Raw genomic sequence first — 17,321 nt, forward strand, 5'->3', positions numbered from 1 at the left:
GCCTGGCCCCATACAGAGGCCCAACATCCAAGTAGCCCCTCCAGGTGTTCTAGGAGCATAAATTACACATTACAATTTAGGACAACCTATTACACTTTTGAAGGCCCTGGAGCACCAGGTCAATGGAAATGCCCACAACACATAATCTAGGAGGCATGATGAGTCTTTTGAACATGTCATTTTTTCCACACGTTTTTGGAAAATGTATGGCAATACCACATGTGTGAGACTTTTACATAGCCTAGCCGCATACAGAGGCCCAACATTCAGGGAGCACTGTAAGGTGCTCTAGGGCCATAAAATTACAAATTTAAATTTCCTGACTACCCATTACACTTTTGTGAGGCACTGTAGGGCACTGATAAGCACTGTAGTAGCAATAATGTGGCATGGATGTGACACAGATGAGCACTGATGTGGCACGCATGGCTATGGATGAGGCACAGATTGGCATGCTTGAGTCACAGATGGGGCACAGATGGGCATGATTAACGGACGGGGCACAGAAGGGCATGGATCAGGCTTGATTGAGTGCTGCAGTCTCTCTCCTCTCACGATGTATCGATCACTGTGTACAGTGTGCAAGGAGAGGAGAGAACTGAACCGGACATGCGCCGGTTTTACAACTGATCGCTCAGTCATTGGACAGAGCGATCACACGGTAAAAGGGCAGCTGTCATTGGCCTTTTAATACGATCCGTGATGTGCTGGGTCCACAGGACATGTCCATGTGCGCGCCCCTGGGGGCCCATGGGAAGCGTGATTCTTGGAGGAAGTCCCCCCTTTATGCCCTCCCAGAACTAGCCGACCATGCTGTAGCCGTCTTTCGGCTATGGCGCCCTCGGCAAGAGGTTAATGATGTCATCCAGAGAAGTCCCAAACAGGCGATCGCCTTGAAAGGGAAGATCAATGAGACCTTTCTTAGAGGCTTGGTCTGCAGACCAATTCTTAAGCCACTGCACGTGCCCAATCACCACTACTGGAACAGGGAGCTTGGACAGTACTGGAGCTGCATCCAAAGAGAAGCATCACATAAGAACTACAGTCCCTGGAACAACTGGTCAGCCAGATAAATATATGCAGAGGGAACCCACTCATTACCCAGTCCCTGATGCAAAAGCTTGGCCCATTTAGTTAGGATCTGAGACACCAGGGCCAAGGCTGGTCGCAATGCCGAACCTGCCATAGTAAACATGCTGCGTGCCACCGCCTTCGCTTTCCTGTCAGCTGGGTCTTTAAAGGACAGGGATTCCTCTACTGGGATCATGGTTGCTTTATTCAACCTGGAAACAGGAGGGTCCACCACTGGTGGACTAGTCCACTTCTTTAAAAGTGATTCCTCAAAGAGGTAACGTACTGAGAAACGTTTTGGGCCCACAAAGGGTTGCTTTGGTTGCCCCCACCCCTTATAAATATGTCAAAATAGTAAAGATAAGGAAACATTTTAGCTGTACGAGGTGATTTGTGTGTACCATAAGGAACAGCCAAGTTCATGGCCACATCAGCCACATCCTTAATTTTTAAAGTCTCAAGCACTGCAGTAAAAAGTGCGTCCGGCAGCGTTCTCATTCGCTGCTGCAACCGTGGAGGAGTCATCCTCACCATCCCACAGATCCAGGGGTGTGATTATCAAGTCCCACTGGACGGGCCATGGGCACGGCAGCACCAGGCTCAGAATCAGATGAGACAGACTGAGCAGGAGAAGGCGGGGGGCGCTTCCTCCTGGGCCTTTGCCCACACGCCACTTCCATACCGTATACCAAGGACTGTAAGACCGTCGTCAGCGCAACAATGAGGATCTGAGTTTTCGGGGGACCTGCTATCTCCATGAGGGGGAGATGTGACCCTAAGGCTCCATCAGGATAAGGGAGACTCCGCAGCACAAGGTTTTTGGCACCACTATGGATCCCCTACGCTCAGGGCACATATAAGCATAGAGCGACAATAGGGACCCCCCAAGCACTCACCACTACTAGCCGGAAGAGCGCCAAATATTCAGACCCAGCAACTGCCATCAGTGTTCATCCAATTCAAATATCCTGGAAATAGGAGGACGAGGAGGAGCCCCGGCATCACCATGCGATTCTGGCCATCTCCAGTGACACACTAGACTAAGGGAAAATGGCAACCGTTAGGGCACAGACTACACAAACATGGCCGCCGAACGTTTGGTACAGACTGTCAGGATCCTCCAAGGTACTGTACACTACACTGCACATGGCAGCACAGACATCCAGGGAACTCCACAGCACCCTCTGCAGTGGGATCCCCCAAGGTACTGTGCACTACACTGCACACGGCAGGACATACATCCAGGGGTCTCTGCAATGGGACCCCCACCAGACTCATAGTACTGCACCCCATACTGCTTAAAGCAGGAAATACCTCACCCCTAGAGCTCTATGGGGGGGGGGGGGTTTGATGAAGGGGAGACAGCCAGAGGTCTTCACTCGGGGGGGGGGGGGGGGTACCTGCGCCCACCCCAGACCACACAAGGGGGAGAGAGATCCATGGTGCAGGTGACGCTCACGACAGAACTCCTTGCGACCGAAGTGGAGGAGCTTTCAGCCAAGGGGGCCAGTCCAGCGCCTGGTCGTATGTGACCCTGCTTTAACTTACGGGCCAGCCTCAGTCCGTGAGACTATGGCTGGACTGGGGGGACCACTGGATCTAGATTATCCAGCCCGTCGCCCCACCGGGCAGTTGATTGTAGATCTCCCAGGGAAAAAAAAGCAAAAAAGATGCATGGAAGGGGAAAAAAAAGCAAGCCTTGCTAGGACAAAAAGATCCCAGTAGGGAGCCTAGGTCTTTACTCCTGGCTAGGCAGAATAAAACTGAATGCCTATAGCAGAGAGGGGGTTATATACCAGCTGAGGAAGGCCCATGGGCGTAGACCAAGTTTTTTTTGTTTTTTGCTCTGCCTAGTCCTACTCCTGATGGAGGCACTATAACCCTATAGTCACGATTATGAAGCGCTGCGTCTGTCGATGAACGAAAGTGAAATATGAATTTCACTTTTGAATTGAATTACTGTAATTAACTTTTTGATATTCTAAATTTTATGAGATGCACCTGTACGTGCGCTTTAATTACATTTTTGCTTGGGAGGCACCTTGTGCTTTACTTCCCAAGTTGTGACCTCTGTACATTATTTACTCCTGACCCCTGTGCTCTGTGTGTGGTAGCAGGCTCAGACTCAATTACACTACAACCAATATTCAGTGTAAACAATCAAACCTACTTTTTTTTGCCATACTTTATTAAGAGGTATCCCTCTTTCCCTGCAACTAGTTTGGTGTTTCTAGCTACTGGAGGCACATTGCCACATCCCTTGCCACATCCCAAAATAATAAAAGAAAGGAAGCCCCACAGGGATTTTTTTAGGCATAGGCTAACCAAATAATAGTAGAAAAGGTCGGAAGTATACAAAATCAATATTTTTATTCAAGAATAAAATGGTGAGTCATATCACCAAACTGTGATATAAAAATTAGAGTATAATTAAAGACACAATACCATACATCTTATCCAAGAAATGCTCATGATCTGGAATATGGGGTTGGCCAAACAAGGTCATCATTCACAGAAGCATCCCAAAACATAACATATTAGGGTTATCTGTAATACTCACAGTATATAAGTGTGTCACCTAAAGTGATAGCCTGGGCCTCCTGGATCTGCCCCCCAAAGGAGGGTAAAAATAGCCCAAAGGATTGAGTATGCTGGAAAATAATCAACAGATGGAATAACAGAGCATAAAAGAGATAGATATAGATGTTTTTCTATGGTCACAATGGCGTCAGAAATAACTGATCACAAGGATCGCAGAGAAAGGAGAGCCGTCCTGGTGGCAAAGATCATGTTTCAGTATACTAATGGTAAAAATGGGATTTTTTATTTACCGTAAAACCCATTTCTCTGAGTCTACCGACAGACGTAGCTGCTGCTTTAAATCATAGACGGATGGGTAATAAGCCCCTCCAACTAGGAGTGACCAGGTAGAGCCAAAGGCTTTGACACGCCCAGGGGGGGGGGGGCGCGGTCCCTGGGTTATTACCCCTGGCCTCACCGTTGCATCTTCAGTTTAGTTGCAAGCAGTGAATAATAACCAAAACCCATATCTTCAGAAAAAAGAGGGGTGGGAGCTACGTCCTTACGGTAAGTAAAAAATCCCATTTTCTCTTTTGTCCACCAACGGACGTAGCTGCTGCTTTAAATCATAGATGGATGGGACATCCAAAAGCAGTTACCACTGATGGGTGGGGAAAGGACAAACTTGAATGCAATTCCCACAGCTAACATAGCCAACTATATAACATGGAGCCCAACAAGCAACAACTGGGGCTCCATTGTAGCAAAACCATAACGGAGGAGGAAAAGAAGACTACTCCTTAAATGGCGGCCTACAAAACCTTGCGGCCAAAGGACGCATCGGAGGATGCTAGCACATCCACTCTGTAAAACTTGGTGAACACCAAGTGGCCGCCTTGCAAATCTGCATTACTGACGCCTGATGCCGGAAAGCCCAAGAGGCACTCAACGCCCGCGTAGAGTGAGCCGTGACAGGGAAAGGAGGAACCTTGCCCTTAAGAGAATACGCCTTCACCACCGTCTGTCTGATCCATCGAGAGATGGTCGCCGCAGACGCAGCCTAACCCTTACGGGGTCCATCCATATTCACAGAGAGTCCGACTTATGAAAGGACTCAGTAGTCTCCAGATACACCCGTATCGCCCGAACCACATCCAAGCAATGCAAGGCAATTTCCTTAGGATGTGAAGGTTTCGGACAGAGTGACAGAAGCACTATGTCTTCGTTCAGATGGAAGTCTGAAACCTCCTTAGGAAGAAACAACGGATTAGACCGTAACACTACCTTATCCCTGTGTATTACCAGATAAGGAGAGCGGCAAGATAGCGCTGCTAGTTCAGAAACAGCAGAGGAATCGTTGATGACCCTGGCAAATGGGGACATGGAGATAGGCATCCTTGATATCGATCAAGGCCAGCAGGTCCCCCTGATGCAAGAACGCCATCACTGACCGCAGGGACTCCATGCAAAGTTTCTGGATGCGCACAAAGCGGTTCAGAGTTTTGAGGTCCAAGATTAGACGCAATCTTGGACCTCAACCTGTTTATCGTTCCTCCTTCCGTGGAACGATAAACAGGTTAGAATAGAACCCTCTAAATCGTTCCTGATGAGGAACTGGTACAATCACACCTTGTGACAGCATATCCCGAATCGCTTCCTGGAGCCCCGCAAGGCGGTCTGGGGACAGCTGAAGATTGGAGGGAAAAGAATCTGTCTGGTGGACGGGAATGAAACTATCTTGTACCCCGACCGAATTACCTGGTGGACCCACCTGTCGTGCAACAGTGAGGTCCAAGGATCCGGGAAGAAACTGAGACGTTCCCCCCACCCCTGAAGTGGGTGGGGGCACCCCTTCAGGCAGAAGGGGTCTGCTTGGAGGTGCTGGGGACAGAGGATTTCGGCTTACCAGCGCACCGTTTCCCGGATCCTTTTCCTCCCGAAGTGTTTGGTTTTCTGCGACACGGTCGCACGAAAAAGATGCTTCTGGGCTGTAAAGGAAGGACCTCGCTTACGCGAGGGAGACTTACCCTTAGTCGAGTGAGGAAGGAGTGTGCTCTTTCCCCCAGTGACCATCTTGATCAAGTCATCCAAGGAGGAACCAAAAAGGTGATCACCCTGAAAGGGAAGATCCGCCAAAAGCTTCCTAGGACTTTATTCAGATTGCACGTCTGATGAGCATACTTACCACTGAGACTCTGGCGAGCAGAAGAACGTCCAGGTTAGCATTGCATACAAATTGCAGAGTCTGCAATAATTCGTCAGCGAGTTCCAGGGCAGATGACGGTTACCATCAGTGCCTCTCTCAGAGCCTTTACCCATTCAAACAGTCTGAGAGACTAGAATGGTAGTCCGGGCAGGCCTGAGAATAGATCCCACTACCGTATACAGGTGTCGGGATAAGACCTCAATACGTCAATTGGATCAGGGAGAGCTGAGGATTCTGCCACCGGTTAAACAGTGGCCTTGTGAATATCGCATATCTGGGGGTCCACCTGAGGGGGGGACCATCAATTTGCGTAAGATCTCTTCCTCAAACGGGTATCAACTAGCCAAACATTTGGGAATTGCAAGCGTGCGATTAGGTCGCTGCCATTGTTCCTCCAAGGCGGACAAGACTTTGGGACAAGGGAAAACCTTGGCCGATTTCTTTGCCCTGAGGGATCCAAAATATACCAAGGCTTCTTGCAATTTAGAAATCGCATCAGTGATTTTTATGGTGTCCCTCACTGAGGATATCAAAGCATCTACCAGTGCCTTTTCCTGTGCCAAGACAGGTGTGGAAAACATCTTCTTCGGCGTCAGAAAAGTCTGAATGCGGGGACGCATTCTCCAAAAAGGAGGTCTGCATCACTGGCACCCATATCGGCCTCAGAATCTGCGGTCTTAGATGAGACAGACTAGGGCGTTTCTTAGTAAATAACTTTGTCCATTTTTCTGGACATCTCTTGCATCACAGACAATAAAGTCACATCATGAGAATCAGAAGCGGCCCCAACGATACATCGGGGGTCACAGACAAACTTGGGGAATCCATGTTAGACATATGGCCAAACAGTAGGATTGCACAGTAAGAATGGAAAGAGCAGACAAGGAAACGGGGAAACACCAGAACCTGCACCGCAAGGGGTTAAAAGGGGGTATGAGACGCAACCATGTACCCCCCCTCCGAGGCCTCCCCCCCACTACCTGGTATAGCACCTGAGGCGACTTACATAGGGGACCCCCCACTAAAAGTGTCCCGGGGGTCCGGATGTCAGGGTAGGAGGGGAAGATCCCAGACGATCCCTCATAGTGGAGGGTGGTAGGAGGTATGGGTACCCGAGGGTCCTATTCACCTATGGAGGAGCCCACGTCTGCCAGATGGGGGGGCTGTACTTACTGGTCCACGCTGCTGAGGGTGGGCATCAATCCTGACAGACTGCCTCTGCATCGCAGTGAGGGCGCTGTCGGGCAAGGGGCACGCTGCGATGCTGGCAGGCCAGTCCCCGTCCATGGGACTATAGTCGTTATGGAGACCCAGCGCGGAGCTACGGTCTGCAAGCGCTCATTGGCACAAACGGAGACCGTAAGGCTCTCATATTGCCAGTCCGAAACCCAGCTGGCATTCCACATGAACTGGAGTCAGCAGCAACAAAAAATAAAATAAAAAAGATTCCCTTTAAGACGTTTAAAACAGAGCTAGGACAAAAAGGTCCCAGCAGGGAGCTGTTTGGCCACTCCTCAGACCAGGCAGCTAAAACTGAAGATGCAACGGTGAGGCCAGGGGGTAATAACCCAGGGACCCAGCCCCCCTGTGCGTGTCAAAGCCTTTGGCTCTACCTGGTCACTCCTAGTGGGAGGGGCTTATTACCCATCCGTCTGATTTAAAGCAGCAGCTACATCCGTCGGTGGACGAAAGAGAAAACTGTATTCAGTTGGGCGCATCACCGACCGGCAGTTTTTACTGCCAGTCGGTGATGTGCCCAACGCGGCCCAATTGCTACAGGTCCCATGTGTCAAAATGGCGCAACGGGGCCCACGCATGCCCATATTCCAGATCATGAGCATTTCTTGTATAAAATGTATGGTATTGTGTATTTAATTATACTCTCATTTTTATATCACAGTTTGGTGATATGACTAACAATTTTATGAGGTTATATTCTTTCTACTATTAATATTTGGTTAGCTTATGCCTAAAAAATCCCTGTGGGGCTTCATTTCTTTGTTCTAAAGATGAAGGGTATGATGAATTTTTGGAAAGTTGTGGTAAGACACTGGGGTGTGTGTGCATTAAAGTATATATGGAGATAATTTGGAGGTGTTTGGGGGAGGAGGGTGGCTGGTCAGGTATGCTATGCAAGGACCTGTGTTTCTTATGGCTGCCCTGTCTGGCATTCTTAATGTCTTACAACCATTTTTCAGCACACTAGGCTCAAAAGGTGGCTTATCCCTTCTCTACAGCTTACATATCCATTTTCACACAGATTAATACAAAAATCATTATTCCACATTGACATGAAATAAAACCGGACACGTTTCTTGTTAAGAATAAATCTGTATTTTTACAATTTGTACATTTTAATATCACACATACAAAAATTTAAATACCTTTGGAAGCAGTAAAATTACACAATCTGCTTGCTTACATACAAATGACAATTAAGATGCATTGGCACAAAAATAATCCACATTCAAAAGATCTTTTTAATACACAAAAACATAAATAAATCATAGGCACTATTTATCATATCCACACTTCTTTCAACATCATCTTTTAAGTTTAGAAGTTTTACCCCTGTTCCTGATACAGTAAAATAGAACAGGTAGGTTTTCTTTCAAATATTTGTGAATGGAGGTACCAGGAAAGTAGGTATGTCAAATGAAAGCACATCTGCCCACAGTGGATAAGCACTGCTTCAAATAAAGGGTCATCAATACCATAGGTTAAGGAGATGTTATGTCAGTGGTGAAGAATTGGTTTCCATGAATGACTAAGCCTGAATTAAACTTGCTTGTCTACGTCCTTCACCAGCACCACTGATGACTAAGCCCTTACACCAATATACCTCTCTTAGCTACAAGATTCTTCCTTCAATAAGAAAATCCTAGACTCAAACCTAATGTAGGTTTCCCGAATTACAGCTTAAGAGGAGGACATTTAATGGGGTGTGGCAAGGACTGACAACTTGGCAGCCAGGGCCCCCGAGACAGGGGTCAAAGACTAAGCCTTTGCTTCATTCCCCTACAAAGTGGAGGCACCATTTTGAAGATTGGCCAATACAGCAGAGGATGTGGTCTATAATTTTACTAAAGGCCAACAAGAAGTACATCAATACGGCAATACGTGTTGAATATTTTATAGCCACATAACATTGGTGCCACCACCATGCATAGGTAGCAAGTTCATTTTATCTTTTCATCTCACAATACCTTTTGAAAATCTGTCCTTTAACCACTTCAGCTCCAGAAGGTTTTCCCCCCTTAATGACAGGCCATTTTTTGTGATTCGGCACTGCGTTATTTTAACAAAAAATTGCATGGTCGTGCGACGCTGTACCCAAATACAATTAATGTCCTTTTTTTCCCCACATATAGAGCTTTCTTTTGGTGGTATTTGATCACCTCTGCGGTTTTTAGATTTTGCGCTATAAACAAAAAAAGAGCGACAATTTTGAAAAGAAAAAAAAAAAAAAAAAAAAAACAGCATATTTTTTACTTTCTGCTATAAAATATTCCAAATAAAAATTTTTTTAAAAATCTAATTTTTTTTATCAGTTTAGGCCAATTTGTATTTTGCTACATATTTTTGGTAAAACAAAAAAATCCCAAAAAGCGTATTTTAATAGTTTTTTTAGCGGGACTGCGACATTGCGGCGGACAGATCAGACCCCTATCTGACATTTTTTACACTTTTTGGGGACCAGTGACATTAATACAGTAATCAGTGCTAAATATTATGCACTGTTACTGTTTAAATGACACTGGCAGGGAAGGTGTTAACATCGTGGGTGATCAAGGTGTTAAATGGGAGAGATCGGGGTTTCAGCTTAGCTGAAACTTCTGATCTCTTCCTGCCTGTCTGATAGAAAACTTGACTGCTTTGTTTACATAAGCAGGTGGGTCTTCTGTCAGTGTATCTGACTATCGCGGGAGGCCTGCGGCAATCGCCGCTGCTCCTCCCGCAGCCCGCCTCCCGCTGTGTCTAAACACAGGGGGAGCGCGGCTCCGGAGGCGCGCCGAGACCTCGTGCACGAAATCATGTAGTTCTACGTGATTTTGTGCAGCCGAGCCACCCTGCCGCAGTAAAACTACGGTGGGGGGTCGGCAAGAGGTTAAATTCTTCTAGATGTGGTTGGTCTTTACTGACCATTTTTTATAGCACACAATAGATTTATCTGCAGGAGACACTTCCTTGTCTGCCTACAATGTCCAGTCAGATCTGTGTTTCTGTCAGTCTGGCAACAAACTGAAGAATGTTCAAATCTTATTGGTGTTAAGGATCTATGCATATCCCTGCTCATAAGACTATAATTTACATAATTCCATAATAAAACCAAACTAGGTCAAAGGATCCCTAAACCCCAACTGAATAGCTAAGTGGCTGCTCAATTCCAGTGCTAAATGGCACACTAGTGGCAAGGGGGATATAAAGTTACTTATACATGCAAGCTATAAAGTCATCTGTGTTTTGTGAAAGGACCCATTCAAACTTTCAGCTGCAGTAATGCAAAGATCTGATTACCCATTTTTAGTGCAATAATGCATAGTAATGTGTAGCGTTTTTGAATAAGGGGCCCTTAAAGCAAACCCTTCCTGAGAGAAACGTGGGCACTCTTTGCTGACCTTCTCCTTAAACATGCGAACTGTATGGCTATTTTACCGAATCACAGACCTGGAAGTATGCAGATCATAAGCCCTTATTTGCATACTAGCTCAGTTAGTGACTCAAAGAACTGAGTCATCTAAACAGCCAAGAAAATAGCATTTGCAGAATGATCAGTAGCAGTCGCCATGTTTCTCTCTTGAATTTCTATTATCTTATAAACTGCAAGCTTTTGAGACACACACATCCATTCTTCCAGCAACAATTACAGATGTAAGTACGGCTATAATCATACAGTTTGTGTCCTGCAAAACATGCGACGCTAAACATTCATTCATACACATTCACTACTTAATGGCTCTATAATCCATTTTTCATGAAATTGTTTCTTACTGTAGGTTATTTTTTTCCCTCGTAATGTCCTCCGTGAGCTCCTGAACCTCTCCATTTCCCTCTTAATTTTCCTTTGTTTGAAACTAGCAGTGTGTGTTAAATGTGGTTATGTGGACAGCTTTATGCACACAACAAATCCCAAGAAAGAGGGTGGCTATGATCCTACTTACAATAGGACCATGGAGAATGAATGTAGTCACCCTCTAAAAAGGAAGCCAGATCACAGCAGCGCAAAAAAAAAAAAAGGAATTTGCAGATTTGGAGGAAGCTGAGAGTAATAGAAGGTACAATTTTGTGTTAGAAATACATAATTGAAAATAATATTTTTTAAACCAGAGTTTAGTGTCACCTACATACAAAATGTTCTTGTGTATAATGAAGAGCTTGTACTTATTTTTGCCATAAGGTCATATTTTGGTTTACATGACGTTCTAACCCTCTCCACCATTCACGGGAAACAGCAAGCCATAGATGTCCACAAACCCAAAGGCTGAAAGATTGCTAGGCCTAATTTGGTTCTACTATTTCTTTTTTTTTTTTTTAATTTTACAAAAATCAAAAGTGGAAAAAGAACAAACTTGGTGGAACTATTTCTAAAGCCTGGTGCCCATCATAGCACAAAAGGGCCCATGGTTTTAAGCATGATTTGATTGGATTGCCCATGTAACTTGATTGAGAAGTACACATGTAGTGCCCCAAATAGTCCAATTTGTGCTATTTTTTGTTTTTTCTAAAGCTGGGATTGTCTTAGGATGCAAATTTAAAAAGGAACCTTCTGTGTTATTGATAGGGACAGAAAAGTCTTCACTGTATAACATGCATTGCATTTCACTGAAACACGCATTTTCACAACACAATAAATAACTTACTTTAGTTCTGAATTTTTACTTTAAAAAAACCATATCCGATATTGTAATTATGGGTGGATACTGGTATTAGTTACCCCATGGCTTCTCTTCTCTGAAAAGTACAGAGGATGCCACTGCAGAAAACACTAGCTTGCTGGCTGGCATACTCATGCAATGCCTTTAATGAATTCTAAAGCAATAACCTGGAACACATGTGGATTAGGATGTAGGACTTCACCCTAGCATTTTAATCTACATATGTGCAGTTCAAAGTCTCACAACGTAAACAATTTACAGCCAGGCAGCTAGTATTTCTGAAGGTGGTCAGCTTTCTGAAGCCTCGGTTTCTTTTAATATATATTTACTTTAAGTGCCCAAACAAGCTGCCTGCAGCAGAGCACCTGGCTCTGCCACACTCCTCATTGTGGAATTCTACCCTTTGGTTGCAGCCGAGAGTTCCAATTCCCCACCAGCACACTTTGCATTGTAAATAAAAAAAAGGAAGAGATAGACCTTTGCCCAGACTAGGGGCATTAAACTATATGCATATGCATATTTAAAGCGCTTTTATACACAGTAAAAGAGCTTTAAAACAAACCCACACTTGCCTCTCTAGCAGCTTGTATTGTGAAGTAATTTATTACAAAAGATCTTCAAAGATTACAAGAAAGACTTTAAAATGAGTTTTCAGTTCGTTTGGAACATGTGATATTTATTTACATATGAGATTATGCATATGATATTTGCTCTAGAAAAAGAAATCTAAGATTTCAGTGCCTCTGTTTGAAATTTAAAAATTAATTGCTCCACAATGTCTATAGATAAAGAGGTGAATTAAGGCTTCTTTAAAGTAATTTTACTGCTTGTTTAGAAAATGTAAATACATTCCTGTGTATGATCAGGACACAGGTTCATTTTAAGAAGCTAGGATCAAGCACTCCTATCAACCCAAAACTGAATATACATTTACAAAGGATGACACTGTAATGCTGCAGTCTTTATTATAAATGATTTCTAAGCCAAGAACACCACACTTACAGATCCCTCACTGTCTTCTTTGATTGCCATTGATTGGAGTAAGACATAGAATTGCAAATGGATAAAAGAGCCACAGGCTCGACACAAAACAATATGGTAATGGTTAAAAGTGTAACAACTCACCAATGGATCCAGCCATTTTGCAGACGTAACCAAAACCCAAGATTTCACCTTACTATAAACTAGAGAGCCATTTTATTCCTGGGATAAAATCAAGCACCGGGGCAATAGGTCTGCTTCAAGGCCAGAGAAAGGGGCCACTGAGAAAGTCACTTATATATGCCTGGTTACTGCACATATTGAAAGCAGACAATAGCCCTCTGTTCTTCTAGACCCTGTAGATCCAGCTGCAACTGCATCAAACAGACCCAAATTAAATTGATTCAAATAAATTTCCCGCTTATCTTCTTGGAACCTTTTAGTAGTTGCACACCACCACGGAATCCAATGGAGAAAAGTTCCTTTATTCACATAAGCGGTACAAGGTACAGCAGGCGCGTTTCACACGACTGCTACGTGCTTGTTCACTACTACTATTAAAACACACGCCTACTGTCCAACCCTGCGGTACCTTGTACCACTTATGTGAATAAAGGAACTTTTCTTCATTGGATTCCGTGGTGGTGTGCGACCATTTGCTTCTTTAATGCTTCTCCTGGCGGTGAGCCAAGGTTCAGCACCCACCTTGAATCGTGGACTTTGACTAGCCTGAGCGGTGTTCTCTCTTCAACCTTTTAGTAGTGACTGAACGAATGGCACATAGTGCACTAGTTCATATTTATCTGTGTTAAGCTGCTCATAATACATGGGTCAGTTTTCCTTTAGCCAGAGGTTTGTTTGAATAAAAAAAAATAAAATACTTCCACCATCCACAATATTACTGTGAATGTGGAATTCCCTTGCTGTCAGAATACACTGAAGCACTGAAAACTAAAATGCTAGGGTGAAGCCCATCGGCTGCAAGCACTGATCAAATGGAAATTTTCCAGCAGGACCGTTCATAAGAAGTTGATGAATAGATCGACTTCTTGTGAACAGAAACAACCATGGTTGGATGAAAATTCATCCGGTTGCTACTGAACCAGATGAAGTTCGATCCATGTATGACCAGCTTTAGTTCCTAGGCTAAAAGTCTTGGCCTTGTATGAAAATCACAGGAGTGTAAACCTTACAGTACAAGTACTAATCTTCGAATGAAAACAAACAGGTGTCTGCAAAGCAATGATCCACAGATCGGATTCAAAATGCTTCTGACCAAAGTTGTAACAACTACATTGATCGGACGGTGCAGAAATCAGACTGGAAAGACATAAGGGTTCATGTCTCCATAACATTTTCTATTTTGCTTGCAAATAGAAGACGAAATCACAGGCATCCCCCTGAAGCATTTCATGATTGTACAGTTATTTAGACTATCTACAACAGTGGTCTCTAAACTGGGCCAGAGGGCCAAATGTGACCCTTTGCTTGCCTCTATCCGGCCCGAGGGGCACTATTCCTCCCACTGACATTAACAATAGGGCATAAGCCCTGCCAATGACACCAACAGTGGGACACTATTGCTCCCACTGACGCCAAGTAAGGGACACTTTTCCTCCCATTGACACAAAAGATATGACAATATTCCTCCTGCCCACACCAATATGGGGTATTCTCCTTCATTGGTGTCAATGAGAAGTATTGTTCTAAACATCAGGACATTTTCTACTCCCATTGGCCCCATTCCAACCCCTCTAAAGTCTGAAGGATAGTAAACTGGCCCTTTGTATATCCCCTGGTCTACATCATCACTGAACATGGTCACACACAAGGCAATAGAGACTGAACACTCATTGCAAAAAAAAAAAAAAAAACAAGTCATGAGCACATGTTCCCTTCACTGACAGGAATTTGACCAGGGCCTCTCCTGCCTACCCTATTGCTCCTTTATTTTAATCAGTGACCTCAATGACCAAGTAAGGTTGTGGTGCCATGCCAAACGCTTTCGGCAAAGAAATGTTGCAAATACTTACTCTACTTCTATATCCAAAAATGCTGATCACACTTAAGATTGTCTTTGCGTATACTTTTTCTCAGCATATGCTCAGCTTCAACCTTCAAGGCCTCCAGCCTTATTAATATTTATTTATTTTTTTAAAAGAGGCGCTCCAGTCATTTTTTGTGTTTATTAAAAGTCAGCAGCTACAAAAAAAAGTGTAGATGCTGGCTTTTAATAAACACACACTCACATGTCCCAGGTTCCAGCGATGTGCTTACCTGAACTGTCGTTTCTCTCCCTCTCCTCTCCCCGCAATTTCAACTGCAGGCACCCAGCTCTCACAGCTTGCGGCTTCACAGCTGCATGTGCATTTCGCATGCAGGAGTCATGCTGCGCCTGCTGAATGGTCCTGGCAATCTTCTAGGACCTATCATGTGCCCCAGAAGACTGCAGGAAGAGGAGAACCTGTCAAAACTAGGTACCCACTCCCCCCACAAAAAAAATTTACATGCCAAATGTGGCGGGGTGGGTGGGACGGGGTGGGGGGGGAGGAGTGTTTACAGTGGAACTTCCCCTTTTCAGTGGAGCTACGCTTTAAGGTAAGGTGCTTGAAAGTACATGTGAAATATTATGCACTCTCTACTATAGGAAGGCTAAAGCCGAAGTGTTGTATAGAACAACATTTACATGTAATATTATGTAACATTATCATGTTAGGCATTGGACTGGACTCCAAGTACTGTAAAGTCACAGTCAGATGACTTGCACTTTCATATACAAGAGAGTCACACATTCTCGATCCTAAGAAGAGATCCATTGCCGTGAAGTTTATCCAGTTAATCTCTTTACTGTGCTATTTCAAGCTGTGGCCTTCATTCCTTTCCGGTTGTATCTGTACATCACTCAAATAAATGTGAATCAGTCTAAAAGGATAGGGCTGCCAAAGTAAGACCGCTTCACACAATGTCTGCCCCATTACTTTCCAACCAAAATGTCATTGTTTTTGGCAGACGTCTTATTTAAGGTCATGTATACTGCAAGTAAATGCAAAGCAAAACTGCAATTCAAATGTACTTCATCGAAGAGGCCTTATGGAAAAAAACAAAGAAGAAAAAAGGTACATGGCGATGGGCTCACTCTATGTATAGCACAGTTGTGCACAGATGCATATAATGGGACACAGTAACATGATTGTATGGTGTATGTGGTAACATTCCACAATAGACTGTAAACAGGTCAATAATGACAAATGCTGGCATATATGTTAAATATAGGATACGTAAGGCAAAGTACATTAACTGCAATACTGAAAGGCGCCCAAGAGGAAAAAAGTTATTTACATCTTAAATACATATGTCATGTAAAAAGCTAAAAATAAAAATAAGATAATGGTTTGCAGAGAGGAACATGCAGGAGCTTGTCTATATTTTAACCTTATCAGCACAGGAAGTAATTTTAAAAATTACAGCACAAACGGCTGTCGGGCTACTTGGCACAGAGGGATTCACTCCACATGGTATCTGAAATTGAAAGGTCTAAGCTCTTGTTCACATGGGATTCAGCTTGTATAGCACTTGCGGGGCTTTTGGCAAGCTTTGTTGAAGCCTTTAACATACCATTTAGCTCTAGTTTTAGAATGTTACCCACTTGTACCAGCCTGTATGTATATATATATATATATATATATATATATATATATATATATATATATATATATATATATATATATATATATATATATATATATATATATATATATACATACATACACACACAGTGCCTTGCGAAAGTATTAGGCCCCCTTGAACTTTGCGACCTTTTGCCACATTTCAGGCTTCAAACAAAGATATAAAGCTGTCATTTTTTGTGAAGAATCAACAAGTGGGACACAACTATGAAGTGGAACGAAATTGATTGGATATTTCAAACTTTTTTAACAAATAAAAAACTGAAAAATTGGGCGTGCAAAATTATTTAGCCCCCTTAAGTCAATACTTTGTAGCGCCACCTTTTGCTGCGATTACAGGTGTAAGTTGCTTGGGGTAGGTCTCTATCAGTTTTGCACATCGAGAGACTGAAATTTTTGCCATTCCTCCTTGCAAAACAGCTCGAGCTCAGTGAGGTTGGATGGAGAGCATTTGTGAACAGCAGTTTTCAGTTCTTTCCACAGATTCTCGATTGGATTCAGGTCTGGACTTTGACTTGGCCATTCTAACACCTGAATAATGTTTATTTGTGAACCATTCCATTGTAGATTTTGCTTTATGTTTTGGATCATTGTCTTGTTGGAAGACAAATCTCCGTCCCAGTCTCAGGTCTTTTGCAGACTCCCATCAGGTTTTCTTCCAGAATGGGCCTGTATTTGGCTCCATCCATCTTCCCATCAATTTTAACCATCTTCCCTGTCCCTGCTGAAGAAAAGCAGGCCTAAACCATGATGCTGCCACCACCATGTTTGACAGTGGGGATGGTGTGTTCAGGGTGAGGAGCTGTGTTGCTTTTACGCCAAACATAAAGTTTTGCATTGTTGCCAAAAAGTTTGATTTTGGTTTCATTTGACCAGAGCACCTTCTTCCACATGTTTGGTGTGTCTCCCAGGTGGCTTGTGGCAAACTTTAAACTACACTTTTTATGGATATCTTTAAGAAATGGCTTTCTTCTTGCCACT

This window comes from Pelophylax lessonae (assembly GCF_965119305.1).
Source record: "Pelophylax lessonae genome assembly, chromosome: 1".
Taxonomy (NCBI): Eukaryota; Metazoa; Chordata; class Amphibia; order Anura; family Ranidae; genus Pelophylax; species Pelophylax lessonae.